Source organism: Hyla sarda, unplaced genomic scaffold (assembly GCF_029499605.1).
Source record: "Hyla sarda isolate aHylSar1 unplaced genomic scaffold, aHylSar1.hap1 scaffold_189, whole genome shotgun sequence".
NCBI lineage: Eukaryota > Metazoa > Chordata > Amphibia > Anura > Hylidae > Hyla > Hyla sarda.
In genome coordinates, this window is record NW_026608543.1 from 96,332 (window position 1) to 110,402 (window position 14,071).

Genomic DNA, 14,071 nt, shown 5'->3' on the forward strand with positions numbered 1-14,071 from the left:
TATTGTGCACCTACCTGATGCATCAGAAGGTGCGAGGCCCTTGCTAAATTCTGTGCACAGACTTTGAGATCTATACTTTAGACTGTATCTAAACCTGCTCCAACATGGACTGACATTCTGGCCTACTTTCAGCCGATGCGACTTGTCTGTCGCTGAACAGTCGCTTTTTATGTATTCAGCACCTATGTATAATGTTGTAAAAATGCTCTAGAAGCTAAAGTCGCAGAAATGTCACACATATTTGGCCTGCAACTTTCTGTGCGACAAATTCAGACAGGAAAAATCAGTATAAATCCTTAGAAAATTATCCCCCAGTGTCTCCATCTGCTGGCGGTATTGAATAAGCATTGCTGCACTGATGGGGTATGCATTAGACGAAAAAAAAGAAGAAAAAGAAGAATAATACGCCCAGAAAAGAGGCGAAAAGGAGAAAAACGTAAAAAAACGTGAAAAAAAAGTAAGAGGAAGAGAAGGGAAAAAAAGGTGGAAATGGGTTTAAAAGTGATTTCGGCGGAGAAATATATATATATATATATATATATATATATATATATATATATATACGCGCACACACACACATATATATAAACGTATTCTCCGTTGAGATATTGCAGCCGCTGCTGTGTCCAGGCCCAGGAGCCTTAGCACTGTGCTGTGATGTCACTCAATACCACTGACATCACTAGGTGTAAACAACATCTCTCCTTTGCTGTGTATGTGACTATGGAGCTGTTTGGTGATGTCGTCTATTATGGCCTTCATAGAAGCAACAGGAGATTGTTGCATCCATCTAGAACCCTCAGAACTACAGTGCTATGATGTCACTCACTTCCACAGGCCTTGCAGAGTGTAAACAACAACAACCCAGCTTTGTTGTGTATGTAACCATAGGGATTTGTGATGTCACCTAGAACCTTCACAGCAGCGACAGCTTTATGAGGAGCATCAGCACTGCTCTGCCTGAGCAGAACCATCACCGCCATAGGTTGTCAAATAACCCGGATTTAACCCACACAGGTAAGTCCAATGGGGTGCAGGCATGTCCTCTATGCTTACAGCTTCCCGTGGGTGTTGGTTTGATACCGTTTGGGGACAGCCAAGGAGGCATCTGCAGGCAACAAAGGTAGGTGTGTGCTTGTGTGTGTGTTTCCTATGCAGATCCTAAGCCCAGTGTCACATGCAAGTAGGAGGAGTAAGAAGGGTTCCTGGCAAATCCGGGTTATGGATTGCATTTAAAAAGGCCCCGTGGGAGTGCAATGGGCCCCTGTCTTGCTGCTTAGCAATAATGGTATGGGTTTAGGTTCTGCTGTGTGTACTGGTGGTTGACTGCCCCCCAGCCCAGAGTGTGCATGGAAAATTGTCTGGCAGCCTCCCTGACAGCAAGCAGTGATAGTGCCCATGAAGGGGACCTTGTTGGGCCCGCCCCTTTCACGGTTATCGCTTCTCGGCCTTTTGGCTAAGATCAAGTGTAGTATCTGTTCTTATCAGTTTAATATCTGATACGTCCCCTATCTGGGGACCATATATTAAATGGATTTTTGAGAACGGGGGCCGATTTCGAAGCTTGCTTCCGTCGCCCTATGCATTGACCCGATATGGCAGTATCTTCGGGTACAGTGCACCACCCCCTTACAGGGTTAAAAAGAAAGATTCCTACTTTCATTGCTACCTGCTTGCTGGCTAGCCAGCTAGCCAGCCCTGTGGGCCTTGCTGCTGCTGCTGCAGCCAAAAAACAAAAGGTGGTGCTGCTGCTGCTTCTGCTGCTTCTGCTTCTGCTTGTGTCTGGCCGCTGTTGGAGCGTCCAGGCACAGGACTTCTGCTGCTGCTGACTAAATGGCCTCCTTAATTGGATCATTTGAGTAGCCAGCACACCTGTGCAGGTAGGGCATGACATGATAGGCAGCTGCCTTGATAGCGGGTGGGTGCTGAATGTTCCTAATTGACAAAATAAGATTAATGCTTATGAAGAAATATAAAATCTCATCCCTTCCCCAATATCGCGCCACACCCCTACCCCTTAATTCCCTGGTTGAACTTGATGGACATATGTCTTTTTTCGACCGTACTAACTATGTAACTATGTAACATAACATGGGGGGGGTCTCCTGGCTGTTCACACAGGTGTGTCATTGCTGTACATTGACCATGCATTGCTTCTGTGGTATTGCAAAGGCAAAGACAAATGCTTCCAGCCATCCATTGCACTAATGGATTGGTCATCAGCTGGCTGTCTATGTCCCGCATCAATATAGACCAAAGTACAGAGGGTTAGGCTATGCTATTGTGCACCTACCTGATGCATCAGAAGGTGCGAGGCCCTTGCTAAATTCTGTGCACAGACTTTGAGATCTATACTTTAGACTGTATCTAAACCTGCTCCAACATGGACTGACATTCTGGCCTACTTTCAGCCGATGCGACTTGTCTGTCGCTGAACAGTCGCTTTTTATGTATTCAGCACCTATGTATAATGTTGTAAAAATGCTCTAGAAGCTAAAGTCGCAGAAATGTCACACATATTTGGCCTGCAACTTTCTGTGCGACAAATTCAGACAGGAAAAATCAGTATAAATCCTTAGAAAATTATCCCCCAGTGTCTCCATCTGCTGGCGGTATTGAATAAGCATTGCTGCACTGATGGGGTATGCATTAGACGAAAAAAAAGAAGAAAAAGAAGAATAATACGCCCAGAAAAGAGGCGAAAAGGAGAAAAACGTAAAAAAACGTGAAAAAAAAGTAAGAGGAAGAGAAGGGAAAAAAAGGTGGAAATGGGTTTAAAAGTGATTTCGGCGGAGAATATATATATATATATATATATATATATATATATATATATATATATATATATACGCGCACACACACACATATATATAAACGTATTCTCCGTTGAGATATTGCAGCCGCTGCTGTGTCCAGGCCCAGGAGCCTTAGCACTGTGCTGTGATGTCACTCAATACCACTGACATCACTAGGTGTAAACAACATCTCTCCTTTGCTGTGTATGTGACTATGGAGCTGTTTGGTGATGTCGTCTATTATGGCCTTCATAGAAGCAACAGGAGATTGTTGCATCCATCTAGAACCCTCAGAACTACAGTGCTATGATGTCACTCACTTCCACAGGCCTTGCAGAGTGTAAACAACAACAACCCAGCTTTGTTGTGTATGTAACCATAGGGATTTGTGATGTCACCTAGAACCTTCACAGCAGCGACAGCTTTATGAGGAGCATCAGCACTGCTCTGCCTGAGCAGAACCATCACCGCCATAGGTTGTCAAATAACCCGGATTTAACCCACACAGGTAAGTCCAATGGGGTGCAGGCATGTCCTCTATGCTTACAGCTTCCCGTGGGTGTTGGTTTGATACCGTTTGGGGACAGCCAAGGAGGCATCTGCAGGCAACAAAGGTAGGTGTGTGCTTGTGTGTGTGTTTCCTATGCAGATCCTAAGCCCAGTGTCACATGCAAGTAGGAGGAGTAAGAAGGGTTCCTGGCAAATCCGGGTTATGGATTGCATTTAAAAAGGCCCCGTGGGAGTGCAATGGGCCCCTGTCTTGCTGCTTAGCAATAATGGTATGGGTTTAGGTTCTGCTGTGTGTACTGGTGGTTGACTGCCCCCCAGCCCAGAGTGTGCATGGAAAATTGTCTGGCAGCCTCCCTGACAGCAAGCAGTGATAGTGCCCATGAAGGGGACCTTGTTGGGCCCGCCCCTTTCACGGTTATCGCTTCTCGGCCTTTTGGCTAAGATCAAGTGTAGTATCTGTTCTTATCAGTTTAATATCTGATACGTCCCCTATCTGGGGACCATATATTAAATGGATTTTTGAGAACGGGGGCCGATTTCGAAGCTTGCTTCCGTCGCCCTATGCATTGACCCGATATGGCAGTATCTTCGGGTACAGTGCACCACCCCCTTACAGGGTTAAAAAGAAAGATTCCTACTTTCATTGCTACCTGCTTGCTGGCTAGCCAGCTAGCCAGCCCTGTGGGCCTTGCTGCTGCTGCTGCAGCCAAAAAACAAAAGGTGGTGCTGCTGCTGCTTCTGCTGCTTCTGCTTCTGCTTATGTCTGGCCGCTGTTGGAGCGTCCAGGCACAGGACTTCTGCTGCTGCTGACTAAATGGCCTCCTTAATTGGATCATTTGAGTAGCCAGCACACCTGTGCAGGTAGGGCATGACATGATAGGCAGCTGCCTTGATAGCGGGTGGGTGCTGAATGTTCCTAATTGACAAAATAAGATTAATGCTTATGAAGAAATATAAAATCTCATCCCTTCCCCAATATCGCGCCACACCCCTACCCCTTAATTCCCTGGTTGAACTTGATGGACATATGTCTTTTTTCGACCGTACTAACTATGTAACTATGTAACATAACATGGGGGGGGTCTCCTGGCTGTTCACACAGGTGTGTCATTGCTGTACATTGACCATGCATTGCTTCTGTGGTATTGCAAAGGCAAAGACAAATGCTTCCAGCCATCCATTGCACTAATGGATTGGTCATCAGCTGGCTGTCTATGTCCCGCATCAATATAGACCAAAGTACAGAGGGTTAGGCTATGCTATTGTGCACCTACCTGATGCATCAGAAGGTGCGAGGCCCTTGCTAAATTCTGTGCACAGACTTTGAGATCTATACTTTAGACTGTATCTAAACCTGCTCCAACATGGACTGACATTCTGGCCTACTTTCAGCCGATGCGACTTGTCTGTCGCTGAACAGTCGCTTTTTATGTATTCAGCACCTATGTATAATGTTGTAAAAATGCTCTAGAAGCTAAAGTCGCAGAAATGTCACACATATTTGGCCTGCAACTTTCTGTGCGACAAATTCAGACAGGAAAAATCAGTATAAATCCTTAGAAAATTATCCCCCAGTGTCTCCATCTGCTGGCGGTATTGAATAAGCATTGCTGCACTGATGGGGTATGCATTAGACGAAAAAAAAGAAGAAAAAGAAGAATAATACGCCCAGAAAAGAGGCGAAAAGGAGAAAAATGTAAAAAAACGTGAAAAAAAAGTAAGAGGAAGAGAAGGGAAAAAAAGGTGGAAATGGGTTTAAAAGTGATTTCGGCGGAGAAATATATATATATATATATATATATATATATATATATATATATATATACGCGCACACACACACATATATATAAACGTATTCTCCGTTGAGATATTGCAGCCGCTGCTGTGTCCAGGCCCAGGAGCCTTAGCACTGTGCTGTGATGTCACTCAATACCACTGACATCACTAGGTGTAAACAACATCTCTCCTTTGCTGTGTATGTGACTATGGAGCTGTTTGGTGATGTCGTCTATTATGGCCTTCATAGAAGCAACAGGAGATTGTTGCATCCATCTAGAACCCTCAGAACTACAGTGCTATGATGTCACTCACTTCCACAGGCCTTGCAGAGTGTAAACAACAACAACCCAGCTTTGTTGTGTATGTAACCATAGGGATTTGTGATGTCACCTAGAACCTTCACAGCAGCGACAGCTTTATGAGGAGCATCAGCACTGCTCTGCCTGAGCAGAACCATCACCGCCATAGGTTGTCAAATAACCCGGATTTAACCCACACAGGTAAGTCCAATGGGGTGCAGGCATGTCCTCTATGCTTACAGCTTCCCGTGGGTGTTGGTTTGATACCGTTTGGGGACAGCCAAGGAGGCATCTGCAGGCAACAAAGGTAGGTGTGTGCTTGTGTGTGTGTTTCCTATGCAGATCCTAAGCCCAGTGTCACATGCAAGTAGGAGGAGTAAGAAGGGTTCCTGGCAAATCCGGGTTATGGATTGCATTTAAAAAGGCCCCGTGGGAGTGCAATGGGCCCCTGTCTTGCTGCTTAGCAATAATGGTATGGGTTTAGGTTCTGCTGTGTGTACTGGTGGTTGACTGCCCCCCAGCCCAGAGTGTGCATGGAAAATTGTCTGGCAGCCTCCCTGACAGCAAGCAGTGATAGTGCCCATGAAGGGGACCTTGTTGGGCCCGCCCCTTTCACGGTTATCGCTTCTCGGCCTTTTGGCTAAGATCAAGTGTAGTATCTGTTCTTATCAGTTTAATATCTGATACGTCCCCTATCTGGGGACCATATATTAAATGGATTTTTGAGAACGGGGGCCGATTTCGAAGCTTGCTTCCGTCGCCCTATGCATTGACCCGATATGGCAGTATCTTCGGGTACAGTGCACCACCCCCTTACAGGGTTAAAAAGAAAGATTCCTACTTTCATTGCTACCTGCTTGCTGGCTAGCCAGCTAGCCAGCCCTGTGGGCCTTGCTGCTGCTGCAGCCAATAAACAAAAGGTGGTGCTGCTGCTGCTTCTGCTGCTTCTGCTTCTGCTTGTGTCTGGCCGCTGTTGGAGCGTCCAGGCACAGGACTTCTGCTGCTGCTGACTAAATGGCCTCCTTAATTGGATCATTTGAGTAGCCAGCACACCTGTGCAGGTAGGGCATGACATGATAGGCAGCTGCCTTGATAGCGGGTGGGTGCTGAATGTTCCTAATTGACAAAATAAGATTAATGCTTATGAAGAAATATAAAATCTCATCCCTTCCCCAATATCGCGCCACACCCCTACCCCTTAATTCCCTGGTTGAACTTGATGGACATATGTCTTTTTTCGACCGTACTAACTATGTAACTATGTAACATAACATGGGGGGGGTCTCCTGGCTGTTCACACAGGTGTGTCATTGCTGTACATTGACCATGCATTGCTTCTGTGGTATTGCAAAGGCAAAGACAAATGCTTCCAGCCATCCATTGCACTAATGGATTGGTCATCAGCTGGCTGTCTATGTCCCGCATCAATATAGACCAAAGTACAGAGGGTTAGGCTATGCTATTGTGCACCTACCTGATGCATCAGAAGGTGCGAGGCCCTTGCTAAATTCTGTGCACAGACTTTGAGATCTATACTTTAGACTGTATCTAAACCTGCTCCAACATGGACTGACATTCTGGCCTACTTTCAGCCGATGCGACTTGTCTGCCGCTGAACAGTCGCTTTTTATGTATTCAGCACCTATGTATAATGTTGTAAAAATGCTCTAGAAGCTAAAGTCGCAGAAATGTCACACATATTTGGCCTGCAACTTTCTGTGCGACAAATTCAGACAGGAAAAATCAGTATAAATCCTTAGAAAATTATCCCCCAGTGTCTCCATCTGCTGGCGGTATTGAATAAGCATTGCTGCACTGATGGGGTATGCATTAGACGAAAAAAAAGAAGAAAAAGAAGAATAATACGCCCAGAAAAGAGGCGAAAAGGAGAAAAACGTAAAAAAACGTGAAAAAAAAGTAAGAGGAAGAGAAGGGAAAAAAAGGTGGAAATGGGTTTAAAAGTGATTTCGGCGGAGAAATATATATATATATATATATATATATATATATATATATATATACGCGCACACACACACATATATATAAACGTATTCTCCGTTGAGATATTGCAGCCGCTGCTGTGTCCAGGCCCAGGAGCCTTAGCACTGTGCTGTGATGTCACTCAATACCACTGACATCACTAGGTGTAAACAACATCTCTCCTTTGCTGTGTATGTGACTATGGAGCTGTTTGGTGATGTCGTCTATTATGGCCTTCATAGAAGCAACAGGAGATTGTTGCATCCATCTAGAACCCTCAGAACTACAGTGCTATGATGTCACTCACTTCCACAGGCCTTGCAGAGTGTAAACAACAACAACCCAGCTTTGTTGTGTATGTAACCATAGGGATTTGTGATGTCACCTAGAACCTTCACAGCAGCGACAGCTTTATGAGGAGCATCAGCACTGCTCTGCCTGAGCAGAACCATCACCGCCATAGGTTGTCAAATAACCCGGATTTAACCCACACAGGTAAGTCCAATGGGGTGCAGGCATGTCCTCTATGCTTACAGCTTCCCGTGGGTGTTGGTTTGATACCGTTTGGGGACAGCCAAGGAGGCATCTGCAGGCAACAAAGGTAGGTGTGTGCTTGTGTGTGTGTTTCCTATGCAGATCCTAAGCCCAGTGTCACATGCAAGTAGGAGGAGTAAGAAGGGTTCCTGGCAAATCCGGGTTATGGATTGCATTTAAAAAGGCCCCGTGGGAGTGCAATGGGCCCCTGTCTTGCTGCTTAGCAATAATGGTATGGGTTTAGGTTCTGCTGTGTGTACTGGTGGTTGACTGCCCCCCAGCCCAGAGTGTGCATGGAAAATTGTCTGGCAGCCTCCCTGACAGCAAGCAGTGATAGTGCCCATGAAGGGGACCTTGTTGGGCCCGCCCCTTTCACGGTTATCGCTTCTCGGCCTTTTGGCTAAGATCAAGTGTAGTATCTGTTCTTATCAGTTTAATATCTGATACGTCCCCTATCTGGGGACCATATATTAAATGGATTTTTGAGAACGGGGGCCGATTTCGAAGCTTGCTTCCGTCGCCCTATGCATTGACCCGATATGGCAGTATCTTCGGGTACAGTGCACCACCCCCTTACAGGGTTAAAAAGAAAGATTCCTACTTTCATTGCTACCTGCTTGCTGGCTAGCCAGCTAGCCAGCCCTGTGGGCCTTGCTGCTGCTGCTGCAGCCAAAAAACAAAAGGTGGTGCTGCTGCTGCTTCTGCTGCTTCTGCTTCTGCTTGTGTCTGGCCGCTGTTGGAGCGTCCAGGCACAGGACTTCTGCTGCTGCTGACTAAATGGCCTCCTTAATTGGATCATTTGAGTAGCCAGCACACCTGTGCAGGTAGGGCATGACATGATAGGCAGCTGCCTTGATAGCGGGTGGGTGCTGAATGTTCCTAATTGACAAAATAAGATTAATGCTTATGAAGAAATATAAAATCTCATCCCTTCCCCAATATCGCGCCACACCCCTACCCCTTAATTCCCTGGTTGAACTTGATGGACATATGTCTTTTTTCGACCGTACTAACTATGTAACTATGTAACATAACATGGGGGGGGTCTCCTGGCTGTTCACACAGGTGTGTCATTGCTGTACATTGACCATGCATTGCTTCTGTGGTATTGCAAAGGCAAAGACAAATGCTTCCAGCCATCCATTGCACTAATGGATTGGTCATCAGCTGGCTGTCTATGTCCCGCATCAATATAGACCAAAGTACAGAGGGTTAGGCTATGCTATTGTGCACCTACCTGATGCATCAGAAGGTGCGAGGCCCTTGCTAAATTCTGTGCACAGACTTTGAGATCTATACTTTAGACTGTATCTAAACCTGCTCCAACATGGACTGACATTCTGGCCTACTTTCAGCCGATGCGACTTGTCTGTCGCTGAACAGTCGCTTTTTATGTATTCAGCACCTATGTATAATGTTGTAAAAATGCTCTAGAAGCTAAAGTCGCAGAAATGTCACACATATTTGGCCTGCAACTTTCTGTGCGACAAATTCAGACAGGAAAAATCAGTATAAATCCTTAGAAAATTATCCCCCAGTGTCTCCATCTGCTGGCGGTATTGAATAAGCATTGCTGCACTGATGGGGTATGCATTAGACGAAAAAAAAGAAGAAAAAGAAGAATAATACGCCCAGAAAAGAGGCGAAAAGGAGAAAAACGTAAAAAAACGTGAAAAAAAAGTAAGAGGAAGAGAAGGGAAAAAAAGGTGGAAATGGGTTTAAAAGTGATTTCGGCGGAGAAATATATATGTATATATATATATATATATATATATATACGCGCACACACACACATATATATAAACGTATTCTCCGTTGAGATATTGCAGCCGCTGCTGTGTCCAGGCCCAGGAGCCTTAGCACTGTGCTGTGATGTCACTCAATACCACTGACATCACTAGGTGTAAACAACATCTCTCCTTTGCTGTGTATGTGACTATGGAGCTGTTTGGTGATGTCGTCTATTATGGCCTTCATAGAAGCAACAGGAGATTGTTGCATCCATCTAGAACCCTCAGAACTACAGTGCTATGATGTCACTCACTTCCACAGGCCTTGCAGAGTGTAAACAACAACAACCCAGCTTTGTTGTGTATGTAACCATAGGGATTTGTGATGTCACCTAGAACCTTCACAGCAGCGACAGCTTTATGAGGAGCATCAGCACTGCTCTGCCTGAGCAGAACCATCACCGCCATAGGTTGTCAAATAACCCGGATTTAACCCACACAGGTAAGTCCAATGGGGTGCAGGCATGTCCTCTATGCTTACAGCTTCCCGTGGGTGTTGGTTTGATACCGTTTGGGGACAGCCAAGGAGGCATCTGCAGGCAACAAAGGTAGGTGTGTGCTTGTGTGTGTGTTTCCTATGCAGATCCTAAGCCCAGTGTCACATGCAAGTAGGAGGAGTAAGAAGGGTTCCTGGCAAATCCGGGTTATGGATTGCATTTAAAAAGGCCCCGTGGGAGTGCAATGGGCCCCTGTCTTGCTGCTTAGCAATAATGGTATGGGTTTAGGTTCTGCTGTGTGTACTGGTGGTTGACTGCCCCCCAGCCCAGAGTGTGCATGGAAAATTGTCTGGCAGCCTCCCTGACAGCAAGCAGTGATAGTGCCCATGAAGGGGACCTTGTTGGGCCCGCCCCTTTCACGGTTATCGCTTCTCGGCCTTTTGGCTAAGATCAAGTGTAGTATCTGTTCTTATCAGTTTAATATCTGATACGTCCCCTATCTGGGGACCATATATTAAATGGATTTTTGAGAACGGGGGCCGATTTCGAAGCTTGCTTCCGTCGCCCTATGCATTGACCCGATATGGCAGTATCTTCGGGTACAGTGCACCACCCCCTTACAGGGTTAAAAAGAAAGATTCCTACTTTCATTGCTACCTGCTTGCTGGCTAGCCAGCTAGCCAGCCCTGTGGGCCTTGCTGCTGCTGCTGCAGCCAAAAAACAAAAGGTGGTGCTGCTGCTGCTTCTGCTGCTTCTGCTTCTGCTTGTGTCTGGCCGCTGTTGGAGCGTCCAGGCACAGGACTTCTGCTGCTGCTGACTAAATGGCCTCCTTAATTGGATCATTTGAGTAGCCAGCACACCTGTGCAGGTAGGGCATGACATGATAGGCAGCTGCCTTGATAGCGGGTGGGTGCTGAATGTTCCTAATTGACAAAATAAGATTAATGCTTATGAAGAAATATAAAATCTCATCCCTTCCCCAATATCGCGCCACACCCCTACCCCTTAATTCCCTGGTTGAACTTGATGGACATATGTCTTTTTTCGACCGTACTAACTATGTAACTATGTAACATAACATGGGGGGGGTCTCCTGGCTGTTCACACAGGTGTGTCATTGCTGTACATTGACCATGCATTGCTTCTGTGGTATTGCAAAGGCAAAGACAAATGCTTCCAGCCATCCATTGCACTAATGGATTGGTCATCAGCTGGCTGTCTATGTCCCGCATCAATATAGACCAAAGTACAGAGGGTTAGGCTATGCTATTGTGCACCTACCTGATGCATCAGAAGGTGCGAGGCCCTTGCTAAATTCTGTGCACAGACTTTGAGATCTATACTTTAGACTGTATCTAAACCTGCTCCAACATGGACTGACATTCTGGCCTACTTTCAGCCGATGCGACTTGTCTGTCGCTGAACAGTCGCTTTTTATGTATTCAGCACCTATGTATAATGTTGTAAAAATGCTCTAGAAGCTAAAGTCGCAGAAATGTCACACATATTTGGCCTGCAACTTTCTGTGCGACAAATTCAGACAGGAAAAATCAGTATAAATCCTTAGAAAATTATCCCCCAGTGTCTCCATCTGCTGGCGGTATTGAATAAGCATTGCTGCACTGATGGGGTATGCATTAGACGAAAAAAAAGAAGAAAAAGAAGAATAATACGCCCAGAAAAGAGGCGAAAAGGAGAAAAACGTAAAAAAACGTGAAAAAAAAGTAAGAGGAAGAGAAGGGAAAAAAAGGTGGAAATGGGTTTAAAAGTGATTTCGGCGGAGAAATATATATATATATATATATATATATATATATATATATATATATATATATATATATATACGCGCACACACACACATATATATAAACGTATTCTCCGTTGAGATATTGCAGCCGCTGCTGTGTCCAGGCCCAGGAGCCTTAGCACTGTGCTGTGATGTCACTCAATACCACTGACATCACTAGGTGTAAACAACATCTCTCCTTTGCTGTGTATGTGACTATGGAGCTGTTTGGTGATGTCGTCTATTATGGCCTTCATAGAAGCAACAGGAGATTGTTGCATCCATCTAGAACCCTCAGAACTACAGTGCTATGATGTCACTCACTTCCACAGGCCTTGCAGAGTGTAAACAACAACAACCCAGCTTTGTTGTGTATGTAACCATAGGGATTTGTGATGTCACCTAGAACCTTCACAGCAGCGACAGCTTTATGAGGAGCATCAGCACTGCTCTGCCTGAGCAGAACCATCACCGCCATAGGTTGTCAAATAACCCGGATTTAACCCACACAGGAAAGTCCAATGGGGTGCAGGCATGTCCTCTATGCTTACAGCTTCCCGTGGGTGTTGGTTTGATACCGTTTGGGGACAGCCAAGGAGGCATCTGCAGGCAACAAAGGTAGGTGTGTGCTTGTGTGTGTGTTTCCTATGCAGATCCTAAGCCCAGTGTCACATGCAAGTAGGAGGAGTAAGAAGGGTTCCTGGCAAATCCGGGTTATGGATTGCATTTAAAAAGGCCCCGTGGGAGTGCAATGGGCCCCTGTCTTGCTGCTTAGCAATAATGGTATGGGTTTAGGTTCTGCTGTGTGTACTGGTGGTTGACTGCCCCCCAGCCCAGAGTGTGCATGGAAAATTGTCTGGCAGCCTCCCTGACAGCAAGCAGTGATAGTGCCCATGAAGGGGACCTTGTTGGGCCCGCCCCTTTCACGGTTATCGCTTCTCGGCCTTTTGGCTAAGATCAAGTGTAGTATCTGTTCTTATCAGTTTAATATCTGATACGTCCCCTATCTGGGGACCATATATTAAATGGATTTTTGAGAACGGGGGCCGATTTCGAAGCTTGCTTCCGTCGCCCTATGCATTGACCCGATATGGCAGTATCTTCGGGTACAGTGCACCACCCCCTTACAGGGTTAAAAAGAAAGATTCCTACTTTCATTGCTACCTGCTTGCTGGCTAGCCAGCTAGCCAGCCCTGTGGGCCTTGCTGCTGCTGCTGCTGCAGCCAAAAAACAAAAGGTGGTGCTGCTGCTGCTTCTGCTGCTTCTGCTTCTGCTTGTGTCTGGCCGCTGTTGGAGCGTCCAGGCACAGGACTTCTGCTGCTGCTGACTAAATGGCCTCCTTAATTGGATCATTTGAGTAGCCAGCACACCTGTGCAGGTAGGGCATGACATGATAGGCAGCTGCCTTGATAGCGGGTGGGTGCTGAATGTTCCTAATTGACAAAATAAGATTAATGCTTATGAAGAAATATAAAATCTCATCTCTTCCCCAATATCGCGCCACACCCCTACCCCTTAATTCCCTGGTTGAACTTGATGGACATATGTCTTTTTTCGACCGTACTAACTATGTAACTATGTAACATAACATGGGGGGGGTCTCCTGGCTGTTCACACAGGTGTGTCATTGCTGTACATTGACCATGCATTGCTTCTGTGGTATTGCAAAGGCAAAGACAAATGCTTCCAGCCATCCATTGCACTAATGGATTGGTCATCAGCTGGCTGTCTATGTCCCGCATCAATATAGACCAAAGTACAGAGGGTTAGGCTATGCTATTGTGCACCTACCTGATGCATCAGAAGGTGCGAGGCCCTTGCTAAATTCTGTGCACAGACTTTGAGATCTATACTTTAGACTGTATCTAAACCTGCTCCAACATGGACTGACATTCTGGCCTACTTTCAGCCGATGCGACTTGTCTGTCGCTGAACAGTCGCTTTTTATGTATTCAGCACCTATGTATAATGTTGTAAAAATGCTCTAGAAGCTAAAGTCGCAGAAATGTCACACATATTTGGCCTGCAACTTTCTGTGCGACAAATTCAGACAGGAAAAATCAGTATAAATCCTTAGAAAATTATCCCCCAGTGTCTCCATCTGCTGGCGGTATTGAATAAGCATTGCTGCACTGATGGGGTATGCATTAGACGAAAAAAA

At 45.7% G+C, this 14,071-nt stretch overlaps 6 non-coding genes across 6 annotated transcripts; all 6 read left to right on the forward strand.

Moving 5' to 3' along the window:
- Positions 1-1,436: 1,436 nt before the first annotated feature.
- On the forward strand, positions 1,437-1,627 carry LOC130315949 (U2 spliceosomal RNA). Its single transcript, XR_008863361.1, has one exon. It is a non-coding gene; the product is annotated as a U2 spliceosomal RNA (small nuclear RNA).
- Positions 1,628-3,722: 2,095 nt separating this feature from the next.
- LOC130315950 (U2 spliceosomal RNA) lies at positions 3,723-3,913 on the forward strand. The gene has a single exon (XR_008863362.1). It is a non-coding gene; the product is annotated as a U2 spliceosomal RNA (small nuclear RNA).
- Positions 3,914-6,003: 2,090 nt separating this feature from the next.
- On the forward strand, positions 6,004-6,194 carry LOC130315951 (U2 spliceosomal RNA). The gene has a single exon (XR_008863363.1). It is a non-coding gene; the product is annotated as a U2 spliceosomal RNA (small nuclear RNA).
- A 2,083-nt stretch (positions 6,195-8,277) lies between these two features.
- LOC130315953 (U2 spliceosomal RNA) lies at positions 8,278-8,468 on the forward strand. Its single transcript, XR_008863365.1, has one exon. It is a non-coding gene; the product is annotated as a U2 spliceosomal RNA (small nuclear RNA).
- A 2,080-nt stretch (positions 8,469-10,548) lies between these two features.
- LOC130315955 (U2 spliceosomal RNA) lies at positions 10,549-10,739 on the forward strand. The gene has a single exon (XR_008863366.1). It is a non-coding gene; the product is annotated as a U2 spliceosomal RNA (small nuclear RNA).
- A 2,102-nt stretch (positions 10,740-12,841) lies between these two features.
- Positions 12,842-13,032, forward strand: LOC130315956 (U2 spliceosomal RNA). The gene has a single exon (XR_008863367.1). It is a non-coding gene; the product is annotated as a U2 spliceosomal RNA (small nuclear RNA).
- The last annotated feature ends 1,039 nt before the right edge of the window (positions 13,033-14,071 follow it).